The 27,082-nt window shown below is 43.3% G+C and overlaps 1 protein-coding gene across 8 annotated transcripts in view; it reads left to right on the top strand.

Moving 5' to 3' along the window:
• The first annotated feature begins 274 nt into the window (after window positions 1-274).
• The window catches only part of dab1a (DAB adaptor protein 1a), a 195,434-nt gene continuing 168,626 nt past the window's right edge, over window positions 275-27,082 (top strand). For 7 of the 8 annotated variants that reach the window (XM_066677542.1, XM_066677540.1, XM_066677544.1 and 4 more), the window contains exon 1: window positions 13,841-13,978. The gene's annotated coding sequence lies outside the window, so the exon portion shown is untranslated. Of the gene's footprint in view, window positions 334-13,840; window positions 13,979-27,082 lie in introns of those variants that run through there. The other variant, XM_066677541.1, reaches the window with a different exon arrangement.

Here is a 27,082-nt window from a genome sequence, read left to right on the forward strand (position 1 = left end):
AGTGAAAAAAACAAAAATGGTGGTTACTGATTTTCAACAGTTCTGTGTGTACCACCACTAGAACTCTGGGCATTCTTACTCCTCATATACCTGGGCTTCAGGTGAAGGGCATGTGTCGACGGGACTGTATTCATTAACCACACACACACAACATAGAGCAGGTATGGGGGGCCTAATGAGAGGCTGAATGTAGGCTTAATTAAGTGATGATGTGGCTTTGGATAGGCTCTGTTTCCTCTTTTTCCCAACAGATCTTTCTCTCCTTTTCTCTCTCAGGTGTTTCCCTGCAGCTGCAGGAGCCTTATTATGGAAAGCAGATGTGGAAGAACTGTGGTGAGTCTGCTTTTAATTCTGAATCCTCTAACCAATGTGTGCTCCTACTGACTGTGCCTCTGACAGAAATTGGCCAGCTAACTGTAATGGCTGGATACAAAACCACTGTAGGTGCCTTCTGAAGACAGGATGGGAATTTCAGTGTTATGTCTTTCTGCAGTAGAATGATTCCGCTGTGTGAGCGCACTGCTTCAATGATGTGATTCCACTTTATTCAAAAAAACACATTTTCCGTCTCCTGGATTTAATGGAATTTGGTGCGACCCCTGGTCCCACTGTGTGGATTTAAGCTCACCCTGTCACGAGAGAGTGAGTGTTATCTCTGTAGCGGAGGGCTATTGTGTAACAGTATCTAAGTGATTTCTATGATTATTGTATTTTTCTCCAGTCTGCTTCCTATAGCCTCCAGTGATGAGAAACTAACCTGAAGCTGTGACACACTGAGTCAAGGTCAATTGGGCCCAGTCTGTGCTAGACATACACACACACACACACACACACACACAGTGTCATGCACAACAACCAAAGATTATCTCACTTTCCCCACTGTGGCTGAATGCTGCCGAACCAGTGGAGCCTAATGCATGTCCATGAGACCACCTCCGTTTATTGAATCTCCAGTCAAAATGGCCTTTAAATGCCAGTAATACACCTTATTATTTTTTAGATATTTCCAAGAAGATTATTTAATCTTCCGAGAATTGGTTTTCCTGTCGATCCAAATCCACAGGTGTTTCTGTACAATGAGATGGGTCTGAATTCATATTTAGCTGTCAAGAAACCAAAGCTGAGAAAAGGAAATAGAAGGTCACGGACAAATAAGCAAAAAAATAGATGGTGATATTCTCAGAATAAGGGACTGGGCCTCTCAGAGCTCATACCTCAACCTCACAGAATATGACTGAGATCCATAGAAGCAGAAATTGCAGTTTCTATTGTAAGACTCAACTTGACAATTTAAAGTCATATAATTACAAAATAAATTACTGTGTAATTATTTAATACAGGGGTAAATGCAAGTAGTTACCATTACATTACAGTATTACTGCCTATATTTTACCAGTCTGTGAAGGAAATATGTAAATTCTGTGTATAACACTTTTCAACGACAAAGCTACAAAGAGCTTCACAACAAATCAAAGCAAACATAAAACTAACTTAAAGTCAAAACTAACCAGTAGCCATTTCTTAGAAGATCTCAGTGACCTATGACTTGTGTGGGGGGCGGTGTTTGGGGGGGGGGGGGGGGTTATACATTATGGCTGTTTGAACTGGAAATTGCATTCAGGGAAGTTGCTGGGCAAAGTACAGAGAAATACTGAGTGACGTTTGTAATTTGTGTAATGTAAAATTGGCAATGGAGTTTAAAAAGACACTAATACAAGGATGCAGTCTCTGTACACCCAATCGAGGCAGTAGATTTGTGATAACACTGTAATGATGGATGCTGTTTTGCCAGCAGTTTATTGATAGAAACCTCTGACAGATTGATGATTTTCACTTGAACTTCTGACTTTTGGATCTGTTAAAGAGTCATGCATCAAAGCATATCTGGCAAGTGAATAATTAACACTTTGAGTCCTGTACATTACCAAAACTAGGAAGTCCATTATTAAGCACAAAGCTGTGTGTTCTTGACCAAGTAGAATTGAGCACACAGAGAATGCTTTATTTCTCTTGTATAATTCAGCACTTGAGAACACTGAAACTGCCACATTTGACACTTTGCCATTAATGCTGCGAGCGGCTTGGAGCAGCACTGACAAGTGAGGCTAGATCTAAGGTGCACATGTTGCAGTGAGGAGGCAAGTGGAAAAAATCAAAAGAAAGAGAAAATATTTAGGAACTACATGTGCAACTGAAGCTAAACTAAATCTCCTGCATGTTCGGCATATCTCTTCCCCCCAGGTTGTCTACAAGTGTGTCATAAACTCAGTTAGCAATATAAATACACAGAGAGGCGAAGAAACTGAATTTAATAGCTTCTATTTTCTCATGGAACCTTGTGAATCATACTTAGATCTCATTGCTTGTCAGGGAGGGTCATTAATAGTTAGAGTTCCTTAAAGGAGACATATTATACCCCTTTTTCCACAAGTACCCTGGGGTCTTAACAGAATGTCTGTATGTGCTTCAGTCAAAATAACCACAGGGATCGAACACCACAGCGCCAATTTCACCCTGTCTAAACAGCCCACAACGACCGGTTTCAGCCCCTGTTCCTTTAAATGAGAATGATTTACACACAGCTCACCACAACCCCAAGCACCCAGCAACTGGTTCCCTTAATTCTCTTTTCATGCTGAGTTCTCTTCTCTCTTGGTTCCCACTTTTTGCTTTGATCCCTTATTGTTCTACTATCATTACATCTTTTTAAGAGGTTTAACTCTCCCCTTTGTAGACTCACATAGGCAAGGGTCCAGATGTGAGATTGGAGATACTGGGATAATGTGGTGGTACAATTCAAATGGTTCCTAAGTCCAGCACAATGTGACTCTTGCATTGTGATTGGAGATATTCAGATAAGGAGGGGTGGTATAATTCTGATGGTTCCTAAGTCATAAAATGAGTCGTTCTGATTTTTCTCCTCATATGACATAATAATAACATTTTATTTCACAGTTTGTGGGTTGCTAGGTGCTTCAGATCTCCATATGAATGTGCATATACACTAATTTTATATGGGCCCTTTGAAGAGCTTTTACTTAGGTATTTGGTGTTTTTGTTCTTCCCTGAATACTTTTGACATAAAAATTGTTGGCCGACTTTGAAAATGAGCACATCAAGGGCACAGTTTGACCAAAAATTGATAATAATTAAAATGTAAAATACTCTTCAACACCCACGCTTCTTAGTAGAATTGCCTTATCCACCTCAAATGGGTCAGTAGTTACATTCTGGCACCTAAGGAAATGTGTGCTGCATTGTGATGTTGACACACCTCTGATTTTTATTCATTCATTTAATTTTAGACTAAACAAAGAAAGGTGTCATTCAGGTTTCAGTTCCTGTGCTGATTAATGCTGGGTGTTCTAAGAAGTTCCACTGAAGTTCTACTGAATTGGCCTGTTTCTTTTGTATATATATTGGAAGTGTTTTTTCCATGTTGTGTTAATGACGGGCAGTAGGAATGTCGGGAAGTGGACAGATAAGTTAAACATATGGGACATTTTAAAACAGTGAAGTGTTTTTATTCTTTTTTCCTCTGAAGCAAATCATTTCCTGGTTCATTCCCAGATTCATTTAGTGTGTCAGGAGAGTGTAATAGCATGTGAATTATAGCAGCATTAGCAAACTGCTGTCACTACCAGTTTTACAAGCTACGTTTTGAAATCATTGCGACACAAGCGTCGATTAGGCGGCATATCAAAAACCCGTCCTAAAGCACTTCCTCAAATTAGCCTTCAGGCTGATATACATGGAGGTTTTATTCATTATTGTAGTGTATCTAGGCCTTGGCAGGCAACAGGACCCTTTTTTGTTCATGGAAATGCATGGAGAATAATCATAGTTTCCAATGTTTAGATTTCTTCAAATCATTTAGAGTCACAGCAATAGTAATATTACCCATCATAATATGCATAAAATATTATAATATTAATTGAAACACTTTATGAAGTTGCAGTGGTAGTGTACATTGTATGGTTTAATTTAACCATTAATTATATATATATATATATATATATATATATATATATATATATATATATATATATATATATACATAACTGAGAAATCACTGCGTAACCAAGCACGGTGTCTCATTTTTGTATCTCATATTTATTTGCTTTGTTTTATTTTTTTTTATTTTTTTATTTTTTATTTGTTTGCCCTCTTTGGGCACATCATACTAAACTCTTTTTCAGGCTGCAGATGTTGGAAGTTTTGTGTTTAATTTTACTGACAGTTTCTTCATTTTTGGAAAGGAAAGCAAAAGATCCACACCTGCAGTGATCTGCCAGCTTCATATTCAGATATCTTGAATGGTGGATTGGAAAATTCAAACAAATGGGGAGTATGAAGTCAGCCTCCAGCTCATACACTACAGGTGAATCGTGAACCTGACACCTTTCACAGTACCACAGCTGGTGGCTTTGGAGAAGAGAGTTGAAGGCTGCAATGGTTATTTGTTTTTTAGTTTTTTTTTTTTCTATTCCAGGTTCAGCTCTGCTACTTTGGATCTCAATACACAACTTTCAGGTTATTTTTTGTTGCTCCATTCAGACAAAAAAAGATACAAAATAAAAAAGGAATTTAATTTGTGACTCCCACACAATAAAACAGGGGCGGCATGGTGGCACAGCAGGTAGTGTCGCAGTCACACAGCTCCAGGGACCTGGAGGTTGTGGGTTCTAGTCCCGTTCTAGTCTGTGTGTCCCGTGTGTTCTCCCTGTGTCCGCATGGGTTTCCTCTGGGTCCTCCATATCCTCCCCCGGTCCAAAAAACACATTTGTAGGTGGATTGGCAAGTCAAAAAAGTGTTCCTGTGTGTGTGCGCCGCCCTTTGAAGGACTGGCGCCCCCTCCAGGGTGTGTTCCCACCTTGCGCCCAAGGATTCCGGGTAGGCACCAGACCCACCGCAACCCTGAATTAGAAAAGTGGTTACAGATAATGAATGAACATAATAAAACAAGAAAGTATGTCAACTTAATGGAATAAAAGTAAATTGTTTGCCTAACAAACTTGAGCAAGAGTATAAATCATCTTCTAAAACAAATCTTAAATGTACAGTTTACAGGAGCCCTGTATTTAGGGCTGATTTAACCATGCCCTGACCCACTTCACGTCACCATTTCCTCTCAGGAGAATCCACGATGTCATCATAGTGTCAATTCCATTACTTGGTTATCTGAAGTGAAATGTGTTAGATGAGCCTACACTGGGGCAAAGGAACAAGTAAACACAAATGTCCACTGACACAGTTTCAGTGCAAGTACAATGGCAGACCTTTATCAGCCATTTTAAAATTTCAGATATATTTACAAATATTTATAAACGTCTTTATGTAGAAACCTACTGCATTTGTTAAGTTTGACTCTATAGATAGTATGTCACCAACAAATTGTGCAAATTGCCAAAGATATCAACTCAAAGGGAGGTATGTATGTGTTTACTACAGAAGGCAAGGGCATTCTGATTGAAAAACCAACACATTCTCCTCTCCTGTCCTTTTGTATTAGGTTGCCACTTGTGTGTAGCAGGTGCACACTTGAGTTTTCAGTAGAAGTGGGCGAGGACATGTTTAAACCTGTTGACACGTGACCAGTGTGTATCTGAAACCCTTGAAGGTGCCTCCACGGTCACTTCAGAGTGTTCTACTCTAGTGAAAATACTTTAAAGCACTGTCCTAGTGAAAATGTAGAATTTTATGTTACTGCCTTAGAAAAAGATTACTGTCTGTGTGCAGGTAAATGCAGTGTTAATGTAAATGTCATATCTGCTGTCATGTTTCAAATTTGAGTCATAATCTTGTGTGGGAACACTGGCTCAGTAAAAGTTGAGCTCTTTTTATTATTATTATTATTTTTTAATGCAGTGGTAAATGAGTCTGAGCACTCACAAGGTGACTGTGACTGGGGTAAATCAGGCACCACCTTAGGTAGAACTGAGCAAGGCAAGCCCAGCGGAATGAATCAGTTCAGCTCATTCACCCACAAGATTCATTTGGAAAAGATGAATCATTCATGAACGAAACTTCACTGACAGTTAGTGTTGGAGGCTGGAGGCTCGTGGAGGCTGTATTCTTCGGCTCTGCGGCAAACCTGTCAAACGTCTGTGGGCAGGAGTTCAGCTTGTGTTTGTTGGACACTGTGGGAAACCTGGGCCTCATTCTGGGGAATCTAAGTGGGGGGTGTTTGCGCCACTGTCCATATGTTTTTCATTCTGAAAAGCGTGGAAAAAAACTATGAATTTGTGTTACTAGCATAGGGGTCTGGCTGTAAAAATAAGTGTGTTTCGCTGTAAGGCTTCCCTGCAGTGCAGCTATGTGTGTGTGTGTGTGTGTGTGTGTGGAGAAGAGCATGCTGGGTACTCCTGTCCTGTCTCTCAGAAACCTGTGTGAGCTCTGGGCCTACACACACACATACTCACACACATCCCTCATCACTTTGTTGAAGTAGAAAGCCCCGTTAGCTGTCTCCTCTTCAAAAGAGCTGTGGCTTGTGTATTTCTGATGCTCTCCATGCATATGCAAACACTGCCCGTGGTGCAAGAATTACAGTTGTCCAATACATAACGGTGTTAGCCATGAGCGCATTACACCAACAAAACACATTCGTAACAACATGGAAAAAGGCAGAGAGAGCTGTGTGAGCTATGCTTCTCACACCATTTATTCCTCATAGCTGTGCTAGCTATCCATCCATCCATCTATCCATCCATCAAGCTGCATCCTTTGAACCCTGCCTTGACCACTGTGCACAGCTGCATCACCGCAGCAGGTTGACTGATTTACTGTGACAAATGAGCTTCCCACTGCAGGAAGGTGGAGCTGACAGCAGACACACACACACACACACTAGTATCTGTGAACTTTGGGGACATTGCTTAGACTTCCATTCATTTTGACTTACTATTATAAACATGGCTTCACCTTAAAATGTGATGTGATGATTTACAAAGAAGTCGCCATATTGTGAGTGTGTACACAGGTTTTGGTTCCCACAATGTGTTATATTCCTGTTTCACACACACACACATATTCACACAGTCACTATCTGGTATATGAAGAGAATATGCAGATTTGATGTCTATCAGTCTGTCTTTCAGTCTGGATGTCTGTTGGTCTGTCTGTTGGTCGTTCAGACTGTCTGTGTTTGTCGGTCGTTCAGTCTGTCATTCAGATGGTTGGTCTCTGTCGGTCGGTCTATCTCTCTGACAGTTGGCCTGTCTCTCTGTTGGTCTGCCTGTTGGTCGTTCAGACTGTCTGTGTGTATGTCGGTCGTTCAATCTGTCATCCGGATGGTTGGTCTCTGTCGGTCGGTCTATCTCTCTGACAGTTGGTCTGTCTGTTGGTCAGACTGTCGGTCTGTTGGTTGATCTGTCTGTCTTTCTGTCGGTTGTTCTCTCTGTCTGTCCATCTGTCTCTGACGGTTGGTCTGTCTTTCTGTCTGTTGATCAGACTGTCGGTCTGTCTGCTGGTCAGTCTGTCTGTCGGTCAATCAGTTTGTCTCTGTCTGTTGGTCTGTCTGTCTGTCTGTCTGTCTGTCTGTCTGTCTGTCAATTGGTCTGTGTCTGTCTGTCAGATCTGTCTTTCTGTGCTCCGTCTGGAATATTTCAACCCTGTCTTCTCACCTCCATCGGGAAGCAGAAGGTTAAATGCCTTACCCGTCAATATCCCAACTTAACGTAGAGCTCAAATTCATTATAGTCAAAAGTCATGAAAGAGCAGACGTAGGCCGGTTCTGTCTGGATGATAAGTGGCTCAATATTACTGTACCAAATACACACCTTAACCTTGACCGTCAATCCCCACACACTGATGTCGACTATGTCCAAGGAATGTCAACCAGTCTGAGGCAAATGAAGCCCATCGATCCAAACGCACTTTTTGCTAGAACTGATACTGCGCTTGGGGTAAGACATTGCTCAGTGCTGAGTTAAATTGGAGATGAAATATGTGAGCTGAATATAGTCTACAGTCAGATTTACAGTTCAGATTTCTGGATTTTTCTTCTGTCCCAGAGAGTGAATGATATGGAGTAAACAGTGCTGGCACTCTCTCTTAGAATATAATATATATAATATAAGTGGTTTAGCCCGGATTAAGCTTAGTGGGACATTATACTGTATGTGCATATTGTCCTTGAAAGGATGTAAGTGTACATTGTGTCCTGAATGTATCTGTGGAGCACTTTCAGAATGGGAAAAGTACAGTAGTCCTCATTACATTCTGCACGTTACATGAGGTGTAATAAAAAATTTAAACAAGCAAGCCCACAGTGAGAGAAGACCATTCCTCCATGGGAGGAAAAAAACAAAAAAAAAACAAGAAGCTTCCTTTTTCCCTGGAAACCAAATACAGAGGAAGAAAAAAAGCCTGTTCCTCATAAGCAAGCTACTAACAGTAGTATTAGCTCATGGATCAATGCTAGCATGAGTGTGATAGAATACAACAAAGACTTTTAGTATAGTCCATCGCATTGCAGACCTTCACATTGGGTGAAAATAATGAATGCACCAGTAGAAATGCGCCAAAATGTATTCATGGTCTGTAACTGCTTATCCAGTTCTGGGTCGCGGTGGGTCCGGAGCCTACCCAGAATCACTGGGCACAAGGTAGCATTACACCCTTGAGGGGGAGCCAGTCCTTCACAGGGCGACACACATTCACGGACACTTTTGAGTCGCCAATCCACCTACCAACGTGTGTTTTTGGACTGTAGGAGGAAAGCAAAGCATCCGGAGGAAACCCACGCGAACACAGGGAGAACACACCAAACTCCTCACAGACAGTCACCCAGAGCGGGACTCAAACCCACAACCTCCAGGTCCCTGGAGCTGTGTGACTGCGACACTACCTGCTGCACCACCACCAGTCCCTGCTCCAAAATGACTAAAAGAATAAAATATTTTTACATTGAAATCCATTGATAGGTAAGAATTCCTTTCTCATATGAATATAGGGGATTATGGCACATCTGCGTTGTGTTGCAGACAGAATTTTGTGAATTGTTAGCCCTTTACAATAGGAGAGTGTGTTACAAAAGTAGCAGGGTCTGTTCATGGTCACCTATAATATGAAGGGCTCTTTTTAATTGGAAAAAAAGACTAAAGAAAGCTGTGTGTTGTGACTGGGATTCATGCATTGGGTACTTTTCTTAAAACAATTATTGCATGGTTAACACGGTCACACAACCAATTACTGCATTATATTTATGATGCTTCTTTTCTCGTGCCTGACAATACGTAGTAATGTAGCATAGCAGCAGCATCTGTGTGTGTAAATAACAGACTATTGTTCTTTGCCTGATCCGTTTAATGTGATGACCTGCTTTTGTCCGTTATGTTTCACACGTTCACACATAGAGGAGAGAGAGAGAGAGAGAGAGAGAGAGAGAGAGAGATGTATGAAACCAGCTGCTATAACAAAGCAAGCACCTCATGTAACATACAGAGAGAAAGAGAAGGGAAAGAACGAATATATTTTTCGATGGAGGAAGGAGAGAGGGAGTGGAAGCGGGGGGAGGTGGGGGGTGTGGATTAAAATCTGTGTAGGAAACAGTTATGTGTCAAGAAAATCTGGTAAAGGAAAGACATTTCCCACCAGAACAAGATAAGACAAAGCTGGTGGGAAAAAAGAAGGGATGAAAGACATGAAGGGAGTGAGAGGAGTGTGAAAAGGAGGAGGTAAAAGTATATTGAGAGAGAGAGAGAGCTGGAAGGAGAAGGAAGACCTAAAGAGATATAAAAGAAGAATCACGCAGGCCGAATTAAAGCAGGAGTCCTTTCCAGAGAGAGGTGAGCGAGGGCTGAGGGAAAAGGGGAAAGCCTTGTATGTGCACTAGGAGATGTGGGTATGTGTTGGAGCAAAGAGGAAAATCTCCAGTAAGGAAGTAAAACAGATGGGGGGCGGGGGTAGGTGGATGGGGGGGCTGTGGTGGGAAGGGGAGTCCGGGAGGAAGGCTGGCTGTTTTTGCCGCCTTCTGTTATTTCGTGTGTGTGGAGATCAGAGGCACTGAGCTCACATTCTGCCCAAGCAAATCTGGCACATGCTGTAGAGAACCAACCTACAAACTTGCGCTCTATCTCCCACTTTCAAACAGGTGCATACTCGCATACATACAGACGTTTGCTTCCTCCAGCTCCGTCCTCACGCACTGGAGCTTCTTGCTGCTGTAGATACAGTGTTCATACAGCATACCGAGTTTCTCTTTGTGCTCACCCACTTTACCACAGGAAGGTCTTCTCGTTGCAGACCCCGAATACAACAGCACAGGCAAACCTTCACTATACAGTTATACAAAAGTGTGTCTACACACCCTCGCCCAATATTTCTTCTGAAAGCAGGAGTGTCGGTGGATAGAGCTTTACAGCACTTACAGCCTTTACTTTTCTAGAAATCTCTTACATAAGGTCACAGAAACATTGTTTTGTTTGCATTCAGGAGAAATACAAGAGATTTGTTGAGATCATATACTGATTCTGGAATTAATCATCTTGAATCACAGATGCTATTCCAACTGACAGAGAACGTAGACCCACTGCTCCATAGACAAGTGCTTGGGCCTTTATGCTCCTCATGGTGACCTTGGGCTTGTGCAGCTACTCTAGTGTGTCCCGTTCTATTGGTCAGTGGCTTTTCAATGGAGAATAAGCAAACTGAGCCTTGACTCACTATAGGTGAACCTTAAAGTAGTAGAAATCATTCATTAGATAAGGTACCCACCATATGGTGTCACATCTTGGGTCAGTCTGGTGTTGAGTCAGTGTACAAAGTCATTACAGAGCAGTCCTGCTCAAGAGGGAGTGTCCTCACCACTGTTGCATGGACAGTGACTAGGCACTAGGACCTGGAATTGTGTGAGGTTGATTTATGACAATGGCACATGTAAAACTGTAGATACAACTGAACTGAACTGCACACTATTGAGTTACAGAAAGAATGTTAGTGCTTTGTTTGGATTTTTCTAAAACGTTATTTTTCCTGTCAGACATGCTAACTCATTTTAACTAAAGAGCATTTTAGCACAGCACTCGCTAATGTTAGCCAGCACTCTGAGGAAACTGTTCAGTACCATAAGTAAATGTTCTTTTTACTGATTAGAAAAAGTTTTTTTTTTGTAAATAGTCAATAAGTTGATTTTATAACTTGGACATAGGTCAGTTTGTGGTGTCACTATGCAGACACCAATATTGATAGCAGGCTAGGCTCACTTAGGGTGACCAGATCTGAGATGGTGAAAAAGAGGACACTTGCCTGATGTAAACAAGGACTAGTGATGTGCAGACTGACCAATTAAATGTTTACAGAGAAGGTTATCGACCAATAACGGTAGCTCTACAGTCAGACCGTCCAATCAGAAGATTTTAGGCTACTTCACCACACCCCCTTCTCACTCAAGCGAACCAATCGGAGCAGGGGAGGGCGGGACTAGTTTGTGAACGAAACGCTTCTCGAAATTCTATGTAAGCTCCAGAAAAACAAAATCCCAGACGTTTGTGAAATTCCGCCCAGACATTTTTTAAGTCTAAAAAAGAGGATATGTCCGGGTAAAAGAGGACGTCTGGTCACCCTAGGTTCACTTGTACTGGGCCTATTTTCAAATTAGCTGATTAGCTGTCATATAGCTACCTCCGAATCCATTGCAGGAAAAGCTGAAATGGGTTTGATTTGAAGTAGCGTCTTTTCTTGCAGTTGGTTATCAACACAGCTAACACAGCATGCTAACTTTGCTAACACAGGCCAGCACAATAGTAAAGGCTACAACCAGGAACAGGGCAAACACAAACACAAGAAGCAACAGGTTGACTACAGTCTGTAATTGCAGAACTACAAGGTGCTCCAGTCTGGTCATCAGAGCTGAGAGAATGATCATGGGAGAGACAAAAAGGTGGTCTTAATTTCATGGCTGATTATATTAAATGCTTGTGGCCTAAAGCATTACAGCATGTTCTTTAAAAAGGCTGTTAATATTTCTACAGCTGGTTAAGTAGCTGCAGGAGTCTCAGAGGTGATTTTATGTTGGGATGGAGGATATGGCAAAATACATTAGAATACTTAAACATATTGTGTACCTATCAGAATATTTTGACGTCTAGTCACAGCACACTGCTTCTGACACTGTATTCATGAAGGCATCTGTGATTTGTTCAGGGAAAAATATTGTTTATCACTGAAATGAAATTTATCATGACAGCAATCACACACTGTCATTTCACACATCTTGAGCCTCGCTGCTCTATGGGTAACGGCTGGTGTTAGATAGTAACTTTTCAGCATGTCCAGTCATGATGTGACTGGCTTATACCTTCTCTGCAGTCTTATTCGTAGCGGTCTTGGGTAGCTGTCTGAATAAGGAAGGCTGAGTTGATGGTAGTTTTGTGGTCTGAGACCTGCTAGAGTGTGCTCCTCTTCCCAGGTCCTGTGGCTAGTGTGGAGGACCCCCTTGTCCTTGTGCTGTGCCGGTAATGATGATTGAAAGAGGAGAGGAGAGGGTGTGGCGTACTTGGCTGCACCTCTCAGAGTAGAGGGTGTATTTGAAATCAATATTCTGCATGATGAGGTGACTCAGGGGTTAAATCACAGCTCCCACTGTCCCCTACTGCTGAGGACCACCCCCTGTTGGAATGAGTCCAGAGGCAACATCAGTCATATGGTAGGTCCGGTTGCATTTGAAGCTGTCTGTGAGGGCCTTGTTGAGTGTGTGTGTGTGTGTGTGTGTGTGTGTTGTATGGGTGTACATATATTAAGCAGGAAATTGAGTAACTTTTTTTGAAGCTGATGGTTAAAAAAAGCCAGTTTGTGAAGATAAAAGGTCCAACAAATAAAGTGAACATGCCTGTTTTAAATAGTGATAGGAAACACGTTGACACACAGGAAGCTCTGTTTATTTATAGAAATAGATAAAGGGATATCCCAGAAACGGCTTATGTGATGATTTTTCTTTTCTGCAAAGGCTTTTAAATGTCATATTCTATGTCTGTAATATGAAGTATGAAGAATTCCCCTTTTTATATCTGTAAGAGGAAATATATTTTAGATTATTTTCTTCTGGATTTTTGTGTATCAGAAAAAGGAGCATACAACTAAATCAAATTGGGCTGTGGGTGGGGTTGGGTGTTTTTGTGGGTTGAGTATATAGCTACTTTCACTGTTGCACTCGTTTTTTTCTCTTTTATCTCTTCTTGCACATCTTGACTATTATTTTTCTCCTTAATCCCCCCTCACATCCTCTTTCTCTTTCTTCCTATTTAACTCTCTCTCTCTCTCTCTCTCTCTCTCTCTCTCTCTCACTCACTCTCTCTTGCTCTCTCTCTCCTATTTCTCTTTCTCAGGAATAGAATTCAGGTCTTTCCTCTCTCTCTCTCTCTCTCTCTCTCTCTCTTATTTCTCTTTCTCAGGGATAGGGATAGAAATCAGGTCTTTCCTCCCTCCCTCTCTCTCTCTCTCTCTCTCTCTCTCTCTCTCTCTTATTTCTCTTTCTCAGGGATAGGGATAGAAATCAGGTCTTTCCTCCCTCCCTCTCTCTCTCTCTCTCTCATCATTTTCCCTCTTTCTCAAGGATAGCACTTAAACCTATCCCCTCTTTCTTTCTCTCTCTCTCTCTCTCTCTCTCTCACACACACACACACACACACACACACACTCTCTCTCTCTCTCTGAAACCGGGGCAGTCCAGCACGCGGCGGGTTAACGCATCTCTCCGTCTCTCATTGGCTGAGCCGGAGGTAACCAGGCAACTCCAGCGGGAGGCGCGCAGGGAGCGCAAGGAGGAGGCGCAGATCGCGCGCTCGTTCGCACACACACACACACACACACGCACGCAAGCACGTCCAACATAGCGGAGCCCGCGAGGGGCGCGATGTAGCAGCGCGCGCTCGTTCGCCTGGCCCCGGCATGGGAGAACGGATTAGCAGCAGAAGCGCGCGCACACGCTTCACCACCGCCGAGCATGGAAGCTGCAGCCGCACGCGCCACTTTCAAGGTAAGCGCGGCGCGCCGTTCGCCTCGTGCTGCATGGCTTTCCCGCGTTCTCGCGCCGTGTTGTCTTGTGTCTGCGGGTCCGCTCCGGGGTCCAGCTCCACGCGACCCTTCTGAAGCACTTTACGGGGCAGTGTTATTCTGTTGGGGGGGGGGGGGGGGGGGTACACATGTGGGGCGCGTGCCAGTGACACCGATGGTCACGCGCGCGGCTTTTGCTGCATCGCTGTCCCGCCTGCGCGTTCAACACAGCAGCTGGAGCACGCGGGGCGCCCGACACCGCAGCCGCTGCCGGCTGGAGTTAAATGGGGGCTTTGGGGCGCGCGAGATCGCGGGACACCTTTGGGGTTTTTCAGTACGTTTGTGGAGTGTGAGGGTGCACTTGTGTTTCTAGCCGTGTGAGAACCTACTGTCCTCGATACTGATCCCCTGACCAGTGAATGGTTTCCAATTGTACAGAGCAGGTGAAGGGCTAAGTGTGGGTGTAGTATTGCTTGGCTACAGTAACACAGAAGACCCTAGAGAGGCCAACGAGCAGAATCTTACAGAGGCAGAACAGCGTGAAATCGTGCACGAGCAAGTGGCCGTGTAACTTTGATTTGCACTTTAATATCTGAGGCTCGTGACCAGATGCGCGCGCTCAAGCAGCACCGGATGGGTGCACGGGAACGCGCGCGCCTGTGTGGGAATGATAGGAAAAGAGGAGGCGCGAGCTTGATAGTGGTCGAACGGGGATCTTCTGGAGTGTGGGGAGGAGGAGGAGGAGGAGGAAGGTGGTGCCGGACAGCTCGCGCAATTCCGCCTGAAGGACAGGACGCGCGCTAACGGCTGGAGCTTTCCGGTGATGAAAAGCGGACTCTCGTGCGTCATCACGACTTTAACGAGCGAGTGGTGCCGTCAGATGTGCGCGCGCTGATCACGGCACGCGCGCTGTATTAAAAGAGAAGGTAATGAGCTCGACTTGCAACACAGTGTCCTGAATGTATCTCACTGGCACTGCTCCAGTGACCCCAGTGTAATTTGTGGTTTTGAGAGTTCCAGAGATGAACAGCTCTGTTCCTGAATGACCAGTGTCCATTTCAGTTTGGGGATTTTCCTGCTGGAACACCTGACTTAACACAGCTGTAACTGGACTGAACCTTCTGGACAAAAGACCCAAAAAGAGCCCTAAACCTTGTGGTCTTTTGGTGGCATCAGACACGTGCAGACCTATAGGTGGAAGACTTCAGGAGTGCTTGGTTTAAACACATGCATTTGGGGCAGACTTGTATGATTTGCAGCTCTACAGAGGCCTGATTGGGCTTGTGCATTTTAATGAGCTCGTCTGGTGATCTACAGTGGCCTAATTCAGCTTACAAGCATAAAGCTTCTCAGTGAGGAGTTCAGTTCATAAACAGATGCATGGCTTAAGACAAATGTTTTTTATTAAGACAGTCATAAACAAAGCTGTCCACTCTGGTAGGTCCTAATCTAGTGCTCTCTATCTTAAGATCCCTTCATTCTTGTCCTCATCAAAGGCTGCAGGAAGGGCTCACAGAAGGTTTTGAATAGGGAAATGTGTGTACTGCCTGACTACTAATGTGCCATTTGTGGTTATGATGTCACAGCACAACAGGGTTTGGTTGCTTCTGATTGGTTTAATTTATCTGGTCATCCTAAGACAAGACTGCCATACAGGAGCACTTTGTTGTTCAACAATTATATGATATAGTTAATTGGTTGCTCTGCATACTTCAGCCCATGTTCACCCAGTTCTTCAGTGGTCATGACCCCTACAGGACCACCACAGTGCAGGTGTGGTTTGGGTGGTGGATCATTCTCAGCACTACAGTGACATTGACTTGGTGGAGGTGTGTTTTCGTGTGTTGTGTTGGTACGAGTGGATCAGACACAGCAGTGCTGCTAGAGTTTCTGGTGTGCACTGCTGGACTGAGAATATTCCTCCATCCAAACAACATATCCCACCAACGGTGTCCTGTGGCAGCGTCATGTGTCCCCTCGCAAAGGACTAGAGGATGACCAACATAAACTATGCAGCAACAGATGAGCTACTGTCTCTGAATCTACATCTACAAGGTGGACCAATGAGGTAGGTGTGTCTAACAGAGTGGACAGTGAGTAGATACAGTGTTTAAAAACTCCAGCAGCACTGCTGTATCTGATCCACTCGTACCACCACCATATCAGCGTCACTGCAGTGCTGAGAATGATCCACCACTCAAATCACACCTGTTCTGTGATGGGGGTGTTGACCATTGAAGAACAGGATAATAGAAGGTAAATAAAGTATGTAGAGCAACAGGTGGACTATAGTCTTTAAGTGTAGAACTACAGTGTGGTCTTGCTGTCCCGCTGTGGTCTAAAGTGTCGTTAAATTGATTGATAAAATTGATATATCTCTCCAAAATCCAATCTAGATTGGAAGCTACTAGCCCATTAGTTCTTGTTTTTTCTTGCTTCCTTTCACCTTTTTCTCTGTACAGATTATTTGAAATTAATAGTTTTAGGCCATTGTTATGTGTCAAACAAGGAAATACTCTCAATGCCTGTCCTACCTGGAGCTTTCCTAAGACCTTAGGGCCATGGTTGCAGCAGGTCAGCCTTCACTATAAGACTCAGTGCAGTCCTTTGACCAAGTTATTACACCACTGCCCAACCTCCTTTTGAGACTCTTAAGGTTTCCCGGGCACTCCTTTGCTGTTTTCACATAAAAACCTATCAGGTCTGGATGTTTTCCACAGTTGCCCTTCGACACGTAGCAAACAGTGTCATAAGTGTTCTCAGTTGCACATGGTTTGGACATGGGGGTGGCATAAATTTGCTGAGATTCTGCGAAACATTACCCGAGCTATTCATGCCGGGGCTCGCACGGACATTACACGGATTTGTACTAAAGGGCTGGCAGGACACACTCTGGATAAAGTATAGCACAAATGATTCAGACATTTTCTGATTGCTCATGCATCTCTATATATTCTGTGTTACCGTCTCTGAGGAGCTATCGATGCCTCTGTCCAGTTCAGCTCAGTTCCTGTTTGTTTCCTTTCGATTCCTTTTGGTTTTTAATGCTTCCTTTCAGTGTTGTTTTCAACATAAAACTACTTGTCTGTTCCTTAAAAGTGCTAAACAAACAGGGAAGTGTAAGTGGTGCACTTATACTCTGGGCTATGAACAGTCCTAATTTTAGGGATTCTTGGATCTCAAACAAGTAGATATCTGGGAGATATTATGCCACTGCCTTAACTTACTTTAATGACCCTTATGGTTGCTCGGTCACTCACTGATTTCCTCTGACCTACATCTAGTGCATCTCAGGAGAATCTTTCTTGGTTCGTCTGGGTTCCTCCCTGTTTCTCTGGGTTCCTTTCAGTGTTCCATTATTGTAGGAAGGGTTTCTTCCAATGTTGCTTCTGGAAAAAAACATCTGTTGTGTTCAGTAGCTACAAAGGTCCGTAGAAATTGAATGGAATCGTTCTATAGGTCCAGTCCTAGACCAGCCTACCAAGAGTTCAAGTGTATGCCTTTAGATTGAGGCTGTTTCAGCATGAATCAGTGTGTAAGGACTGAATTAACAACTCAGGTTGAATGAACTCAGTCCACCGGTTGGTTTAAGCCCCAACAGGGATGATCGCTATCTCAGACCTGCTCATTCTGAACAGATTTCACCCAGATCATTATTTAGCACTGATTTTCATTATTATTCCATGATCCTCATGTTTTATAGATGTGTAAAGGCTGTGCAGCCTGACATTGATTAGCTCGCTTGAATTTCAGCTCTGTTTGAGGCTTCTAAAGCTACTGTACCTCTTTCAGTCCATTGCTCCCGTTTAGAGTTCATCTTTTATACTTGGCTTCAAAACAGACCACCATTCTGCTGGTGGGTTCCCGCTGGCACAGCAGCCCACTCTCACAGCATCCGGCACTGGACAGAACCAGGCCTCGGCAGGGTGGTCGACCGTGTCCAGGGTGGGTCCTGTGTTCCGGACTCTTCAGTGTGTATCAGTGGGAAGGCATCCCCTTCTGCCCGAATGGACCCAGCAGGCAACGGTGTGTCTCCATGGAGACGGAACACACAGTGTGGGGGCCCACAAAGCCAACATTGTTTTGCTTTCCTCACTGCCTTCATTTATTCATCCTTACAAGCTCAGCTTCGTTTTTTTTTTTCTTTTTTTTTCTGAGGGGCGATGAAGGACCAAGGCTATGCAGCCGTGTAGGGAATGGTTTCTGCTGCATTAGCGAGTTAAGGGAGGGTAGGCTAATGCAGTTTTGTTACTTAGCTAGCGGCAGAACTTTGGAAAAATAGGACGGAATATGGTGGAAGGGTTTGAGTTTGGTGTGAGTCAGAATTCAAAGCCTGACCAATCGTCTAACAGTGCTATACTGTCAGGATTTGAGAAGGGTGACTAGAAGCAACAGAAGGAACAAACTGCTAGACACGAATATGGAGGCAAGCAACACTTGGAATAAAAAAAAGCCATGGGCCTGAGTCTGAGTGAAGTAGAGTGATAGTTGAAAAAGAAGTTTGTTATTTTAGTGAGTCAGAGCAAAGGGGAATGAATATATGAGTAATAAAGTGACAGTGTTAAATTTTGGGGACACATTACTACTGACGGATAGATACAAATCCAGAAGTGTTGCATACACCTCTTCTAACTAATGAACTCAGTGACCTGTAGATGCACCCCTTGCAGATAAGGTTCTTCAACCTTGTAAACAGAACCTCTGTGATATATGAAGAAAGACATTGCTGCCTTGAGGTCTTCATGTCCAATACCAAGCTTTGTCTACAGGGCTATAATGCCCCCTGTGTTGGACCATGGAGCAGTACCACTGATTTGCATTGGAATGAGCTGTAGAGGTGTTTGTGATCCTGTGAGGTGTTACCAACACTAACAGATGCAGCCTGATCATGCAGCACACTATCAGGTGCATACACTCATGCTATTATGGTAAATGAACATATGACACTTGACATATGAACGTGAGAACATAAACTATAAAACTATACTATGTTTAATTCAAGTTCTACTGTGTGTCAATAAAAATACATGAATTAAATATATTTCAATCTTCCATTATCTCTATTTGAGGTGTGTTCTTCCGGACATTAATTTATCGTAAAAGCATGTATTTTTGCATCTAGAGGTTAGGGCGAATCCCTTTCAAAACTTGGGGTCACAGAAACATACAAGTATTGTTTTGATGTGTGAAGTGGGACTTCACGTGAGGTGTTTTTTAAGCCTTCTAAAGGGTTAATGAAATGTTTTTATAGTTCAGAACTTTATTTATTTGTATTTCTTCATGTATCTTGATACGCTCTCTACTCCTGTAAATACATGACAAAAGACACATGACAGATGCCATTTTTATACTAATAAAATTATGTTAGAAGTGGGTTTCTCATTATCTGGGGAGGGTAATCAAAATTATTCACATTGTGAAATCTACTCAAATCCACAAGGAATTTGCATACGATGTGCATTTCCATGAGGTTCTGATAATCCAAATGTAAATACAGTATAGTAATGAACATTCGTGTCCTCTCTCTGCATTGCTTTTAGAAGGGTAACCTTTAATAACCTTGACTTCAGAGGCCATATTGTATCATCAACATTGGGCATGTTGTTTCTCACACAGCAGTTAAGCCTAGTCCCAGTCTACACTTCCCATTCAGTGCAGACTCTCTTTTTGGAATGTTGTGTAGTCCCAGTCTGTGCTTCAGCCCTGTCCAGGAAACTAATCCATAGTACATAAAAATTTCATTTAGCTTCTTAGCGAGAGAAACCAGATGCATGCACAGAACTGCAAACAGACGAAAGGCTTCAAGGATGATGCTTGAGCCAACTTGTATTCTGTTTAGAAACTGGACAGCTGGAACATTAAACAGAATGTTTTTGGATGCTGCACTGGAGCTAAACATGCTGGAGCTTAGACTTGTTACTTCGCAGAACATCAGGTTCCTAGACCTAGGTCTTGGATGACCCTGCCCTTTCTGGTTAGACTTATCATAAACGGACATAGATTTATCCTGTCTGCTCTTCCTCAGCTATGTATTCCCATGTGATTCACATAAAGTTCAGTGGGGAATCCTGATGCAGGAGGGGAACGTCCTCTCTCAGAAATCCGTCCCACTCAGAAAGGAGGCATCGACTGCCGCTCCACGTCCTATGTATCGATCTCTCCGTTCTGGGTGACATTATCTGCTGCTCCTAATTAGAGCCTAGGAATGTCCTCATCCAGTGGACAGCAGCCCACAAAGAATAAAACACTCATTTAGGATTCTCAGCCAGCGTGGTATCTAGCTGTTTTACTATAACCACTGGAGTAAGCCTATTAGATTTTTCTGCTTCAGATTTATGAAATAAAACACCACTGTCATCTTCGTTTTAAGCTTGTAGACTTAACACAGAGACACACAGAGCCACTGAGTGTGTGTTTCCGCACACTATTAAAACTGAGCAGCTCATGTGGTTCTTGAAAGGGTTATTTAATAATGGGCGTTGAGGCTAAAGGTTGAAGCTCTGTGCCATTCTGCTACCTCTTAACATTAACAGCTGACCAGTCCGATTGAACAGGAGAGGGGATTTGAAGTTAAGGTCAAGGCTCTCCAGTGAGTTGGCAGTGTGTGTTGCGTTGCTCGCTCTGTCACTATTGCTAGGACATATGTGTTCTGACTTTGGAGGACACCAGAGAAACAGCATAGTGTCTTTTTCATAAAGCTCGGAAATGGCACTTCTTTTTGAGTAGTTTGTTAAATGTGAATGAGAGGGTGAGTGAGGTACAAGGTAGTCCCATGAGTTGCTTCAGATATAGACACATTTATTTATTTGCTACTGACTTTAGAGCAAGTGTGTCACAGGTGTAGAAGTCTTGACCGAGGACCGTTACTGATATAATGTGCTCTTCCTGTGTGGGCTGGGAATCAAACCCTAGTCAGCTGTGTGGAGGGCACCTCTGATTAGAATAGTGGTAAATGTAAATGTCCTAAATACACATTGGTAACTGCTCTCATCTTTGCCATTTGATCTAATGTGCTCTGATTTAAACCCGCCTCCAGAAGTGCTCCAGGAGAAAGAGAATTATGTTTATTAGGGTTAAACCTACGTTGGCTTGGACATTGTGGTGGCAGCAAAAACTCAGAAGGCACATATATATGACTCTGCTTCCTGATACTGTATAAAAAGTGTGTGTGTGTGTGTGTGTTTGTTTTTTTGAAGCTGGGCAGTGGCCTGCTGTAGGACCCCTGCAGTGTTGAGACTTGCTAATCTGCCTCATAATCTCCTTAAAACACCCACAATCTGTCTGCTCAGCTCTCTGGACGTGAGTCTAGAGCGCACCATCCACACCGACACAACACACACACAAACACACTCGCATGCACACACAGCAGCAGGAAGCTTACCTTTGGGAGCTCAGATCACAATATACTTTCTGCTTTGCGATGTGTTCCTCAGCCCTCTTCCATCAGGTGGTGTGTATCCTCAGGTGCTCCAGTATTGATAGTCTCTCACACACAGCCTGGAGAGGAAAGACAAAGACACCGTTTTTTTATGTGCACCACAACTGACACAACTGCATAATAACTGCATACTGATTCTGAGGAGCTGTGGCTTGAGGGATACTCTATCTGTCTTTCTCTCTCTCTTTTGCTTTCCTTCCCCTCCTCTCCTTGTTTCTCACCATCATTCCCTTTCTCCTACTCTTTCTGTCCACCTTCTCTTTCGCCTTCTAACTCCACACCCCCCCCTCTCTCTTTCTCTTCCTCCATCCCTTCCTTCCATCTATCTTCATCTTCCCCCTTCTCTCATTCCTCTCTCTGCCCTCTTTTTCTCCCATACCCTCCCCATTCATGGCCTCTTAAGCAGCACATGGGGCCGCCCTCCACCTTTTGAAGTGAAGATTACCTCTTGAGCCAGAGACAAAACACAATGTTCTCTCTCTCACTCTCTCTCTCTTTTTTAATTTGAATCAGAAATATAAAAATCCCTCCTCTCCCTCCCTCCCTTCCTCCCTCACATCCACTCTGCCACATCTGTTACTGCAGTGTGGAGGAATTCTGCGCTTCACTGACTCCAAACCATCCTCTTCACCCTCCTCAGAAAGAAATGAAGGGAAAAAACAGAAGACAAAAAGTCAGTGCTGGATGATGTAGTCCCTAGAGAGTTTGGATGCATGTACCACATGGGCAATGACAATTGGATGGATGTGTGCTCTGAAAATGCCGCATTTGCAGTGGTCACAAGGCATTACAGTGTCCATTACATCTACACGTGGATGAAAATACAAGCAAACATTGGGCATGTCTTTTTTTTGAATACCTACATTATACTAGGACATAGTATTTAAAATATTAAAATATTAAATGTCCAGGGTGGGTCATTGAAATCCTCAGAATCATAGAATTGCCAGAATTCATAACACTACACTGTTTATACACTGATCAGTCAGTTTACTATACCACCTTCTTGTTTCTACACTCACTGTCCATCCTCTCAGCTCTACAGGGCATACAGAGGCATTCATTAATCTATTTTTACAGACTGTAGTCCGTCTGTTGCTCAGCATACTTTGTTTGCTCCCTTTTCACTCTGTTTTGCAGTGATCAGGACCATAACAGAGCAGGCCAACAATTGGACAGCAGTCTGTAATTGTAGAACTACAAAGTGCTCTTGTATGGTCAAGAGAATGGACAGTGAGTAGGAAGTGGAAGTAATATTATGGCTGATCAGTGTATGTTTATGTTAGCTACAAACCAACATAAATTCCGTACATTGACAATACATGCTTATCCCTACAGTACTCAAGTTCTGAGTTGAGAGGTCTACAGATGAATAGATAGTGCTGGCCAGCATTAGTGCTTTATTTAACATGTATAACATTACAGCAGTCTGGAACTGGTTACTATCTCCCTTCCTGTCTCTTTCTTAAATTTAGTATACTGTGAGAAACAACACAGAATATTAACCATAAACAGTACACATATGATAAACATAGCACTACAGTAGTAAGATAGGTGTAACTTAACTCCTATCAATGGGCTCTGGGTTGAGGCAAGAACAAAGGTAGTTGAGAAAGAGACTTGCCATAGAAAAAAAAACTGATTGTGAGTGATTTGGCTCCCTACTGCCTGATTAGAATTGCGTGGCATAATTTGTTTATATATTTATTAATAATCATTATTTTATAGTGGGCTATTATTTAGTTCACAAAGTAGCACAAAGGACGTAAGTGAATTCAAACACTTCCACTGTTTTTTGAATACAAACAAACAAACAAAAAAAACATTGCGCAATGACTTTTGGTCCACGTTTAATTCGAGGGCATTGTGGGAGATTGGAGTTCTCTGAAAATCAAATTTGACTTTATGATTCAGACACTTCTAGTGTCCTAAAAAGTAAATAGGGAGACATTTTGGACACAGCCACGCTCTCTGAGCTGAGAGTGCCGAGCTGGATAACAGTCTTACTGCAGCTTGGATATAGCACCGTGCTAATAGCACTTGCTAGGTTTCCGTTCTTCTTCACATAGAGCCTCAAACTTGTGTTGTAAGTTTCACAGTGCCCTCTGGTGGAGTATAGAGTTCAGACATGTCTTTTGTTTTATTTGAGCTATGAGACTTATATATGAGAACATTGAGAGCTAATTGAATAAAGCATTTTTATGCCAACCTTCTGGTTTGTATTGTATGGTTTTGTGTACACAGTGTAACTTTCCTGTCTGTTGTAAAATCACTATTAAAAAGGAAAACGTATGGTGTATTCTAATGTGTTATATGCCTCTCTTTTATACCCAGATCATTTTAAAGGTAGTTAATGGCGTGCCCAGTTTTTGGTGTAACATCTCATTGTGTGATATTCATCACAGGGCTTTTATCTGAGGGCAACAGTGACAAGGGGCTTTTTAAAAACATGGCGCAGGAGTGTTTTTTTGGTTCCTGTTTGTGCTTAAAAAAACACTCACACACTCGCTCATCGTGCCTTTTGTTGCCCACTTTTGTTGGGCAAGAATTAGCAGGAAACGCTCAGAGGCTGCGGCTCATCGAAGATACAAAATGGCTCCCTGAGGAGGCCAGCTCTGGGGGGGGGAGCTATTCTCTTTCTGACTTTGTAAATGCTCTTTAATTGGTTTTGCTCTTACGTTCACTTTTTCAGTCAGTTCTATTGTATTTTGTGAATATTCAGAGAAAGAATGAAGGAGAGAAACAGAAGTGGGAAGGGTAAAATAAAATAAAAAATACAGGGAGATAGAAAAATAAAGGAATATAGTGCATGAAAGAGAGATAAACAGGGATAAAGAGAGAGAGAGAGAGAGCCATTGGGTGAGAGTGAGGGAAAGTGAGAGAGTGACAGACTCCTCCCTCCTCTTGCGGTGTCCTGTTGGTTTGTATAAAGATCCGACTGGCCGCGAGCTGCTTAGTATGCGTGGGCCTCTCTCTGCTCCCATTAAGCTCTGAAATGAAAAGGCTGCGTTTCTCAATAGCGGTGAGAACGTGTGCGCGCGTGAGAGAGAGAGAGAGGGAGCTGCAGTGTGGAGGTGGGAGGCAGCAGCAGTCCTGATGGCTTTTATAGAGCACAGTAAAGTGGTTAGCTCTGGAACCCACCACGGAGGCTGCACGACTGCTAGACTGCAGCACAGGGAGGGAAGCCCACAGATACAGTGTGACAGACAGCTGAAGACTACACCAGCCCTGTGGGAGAACCATCAGGAACACACTTATTCCAATAGGCGTCATCTGTGGAACATTACAGACTCACTGTACATTAACCTGATCATCTCTCTCTCTCACACACACACACACCCACACCCTCATCTGCTCTCCATCTCATTCCTATTTCCCTCTTCCTCCCCATTTTGTTCTGTTTTTCTTTCTGACTATTTGGTTCTCTCTCTCTCTCTCTCTCTCTCTCTCTACCTCTCTCTCTCTCTCTCTCTCTCTCTCTCATCATGGTCCCTTTCCATTTATCTCCCAATTCTCCCCTTTTAACTCCATTCTATTTCTCTGTTCTTTCCTCTTTGTGTCCTCTCTTTTGTTCAATCTCTCTGAGTTTACTCTAATGGCAGACCTCCAGCACATCCCAGCTGCTTGTAAAATCTCCAGTTATTGAAGCGATCACATTACAGCTCACAACTTTACGCCATGGTGTTTTAAAGAGGTTCAAACACTCCTTGGATCGGTGGCCAGAGAAAAACTCCAGCCAGAGCCAGACATGCATCGAATAAAACATTGCTGTGAGAAATGGGGAGTGGAGCCATGTTCAGTCAGAAAAGTAACAACAGGTGAATACATGAGTAAACAGCGCTTAACATAACTGCGGCAGTTGTTGTGGTTTTATAAACCAGCGATTCCTGTTACAGAGGGGGACAAGCACCATAAGATAAACTAGTGAAGGAAATTGAAAGGTGGAAACCCTGACACTTTTCCTACACCCACTCAGTATGAGGACTGCTCCACTAACGTCAGTATGGATTTGTCAGTGGTGGTTCATGGTGCAGATGTGAGGCCAGCTGGCCGTGCTCTGGGTCAGATGTTTCCCAGAAGGAGAAAGAGAGAAGCCCCTGCATGTGGACACACACTGATGTAAATCCCTCTCTTCTGTTTAATGGTACACTGATAAAATGGCCACCTGGCCTTTATCCTAATGAAACAGCACTAATGGAACAGAGCGGCCTCAGCATGAAGGACTGGAGGAAGAAAATTTGCAGCATTAATTACTGCGCAGACGTGTTTGTGTTTGTTAGGTGCTGAATGTGCTATAAGCAGTCATTAGACCATGCAGCATGACCTTCATTCTGTCTGTAGTGTGTGAGCAAACCCAAACACTAGGTAGAGTACGTACAATAAAAACAGGCAGTGATTTGTATATTCACTGTGACCTGTATTTACACATAAAACAATGTTAAATATTGTTCATTATCAGCATCATTGTTTTCTGTAAATACATCTCTCAGCCGTAACATTAAAGCCAGCTGCTTGTATCTACAATTGCAGACTGATGTCCAGGTGTTGCTCTGCACACTTTCACCCTTTATGCCAATGATCAGGGCCCTCGCATGGCCTCTATGAGCAGATGTGTTTAGTGTGGTGGATCGTTCTCAGCGCTGCAGTGACATTGACATGGTGGTGGTGTGTTAGTGTGTGTTGTGTTCGTACCAGTGGATCAGACACAGCAGCGCTGCTGGAGTTTTTAAACATCGTGCCCATTCACTGTCCACTCTGTTAGACACACCTACCTCCTCGGTCCACCTTGTAGAGACAGTAGCTCATAGGTTGCTGTACATTTTGTGATGGTCGTCCTCTAGTCTTTCATCAGTGGAAACTGGACGCTGTTGGCTGGATGTTTTAGGTTGGTGGACTATTCTCAGTACAGTAGTGACTCTAGGGTCTTTTGCTTGGCCAGGAAGTAGCATGGGAACATCTGGAATGCTCTCTCTCTCGCGCGCTCTCTCTCTGGCTCAGCTGTTGTACTGGTCTGTTGGATGAAATTAGCCACTCCGCTGCCAGATACAGATGTGCCTATTTCTGTCATCCAACCTAACACCTACTGCCAACCCTGTTACCCCCCACCCCCCACCCCCAGCACACACACAAACACACACACACACACACACCTCTACATGTGCCTGTGTTCACAAAGGCGTAAACTTATTGCTAGTTTTTCTGATTGCTTAAACACCAGATGCTGTACAATTCAATTTACACACACATTTTACCCAGGTATGGTTTAAATCTTTCCTTGTCCGAGTGGAAAAATGGCTGTGTTGTTTCTGAGTTTTCTCAGTGATTTTTGTGTTAGCCTTGCTGTTAAAAGGTGTGTGTGTGTGAGAGATTGTGTGTATGTGTGTGTGTGTTTGGGGGTGGTGGTGGGGGGATGTCCAAACAGGTTGAAAGCCCCCGTTGTAGATGACAGAATGTGATGCAGTGTCAGAAACCAAGTAATCAAGTTTGAGCATGTGTGATGTCATAGACACGATAGTTAACTTAATGCTGATTGTTGTTCATCACTTAACTACAGCAGCCTCACAGCTGTAGCACATGGTTACCCCGGCTCCAAATGGAATCAGTCGGACAAGACAGGTTTAGAGGACAAATGTCCACATTTTGCCATAT

The sequence above is a fragment of the Hoplias malabaricus genome, chromosome 7, assembly GCF_029633855.1.
Source record: "Hoplias malabaricus isolate fHopMal1 chromosome 7, fHopMal1.hap1, whole genome shotgun sequence".
In the NCBI taxonomy this organism is placed as follows: domain Eukaryota; kingdom Metazoa; phylum Chordata; class Actinopteri; order Characiformes; family Erythrinidae; genus Hoplias; species Hoplias malabaricus.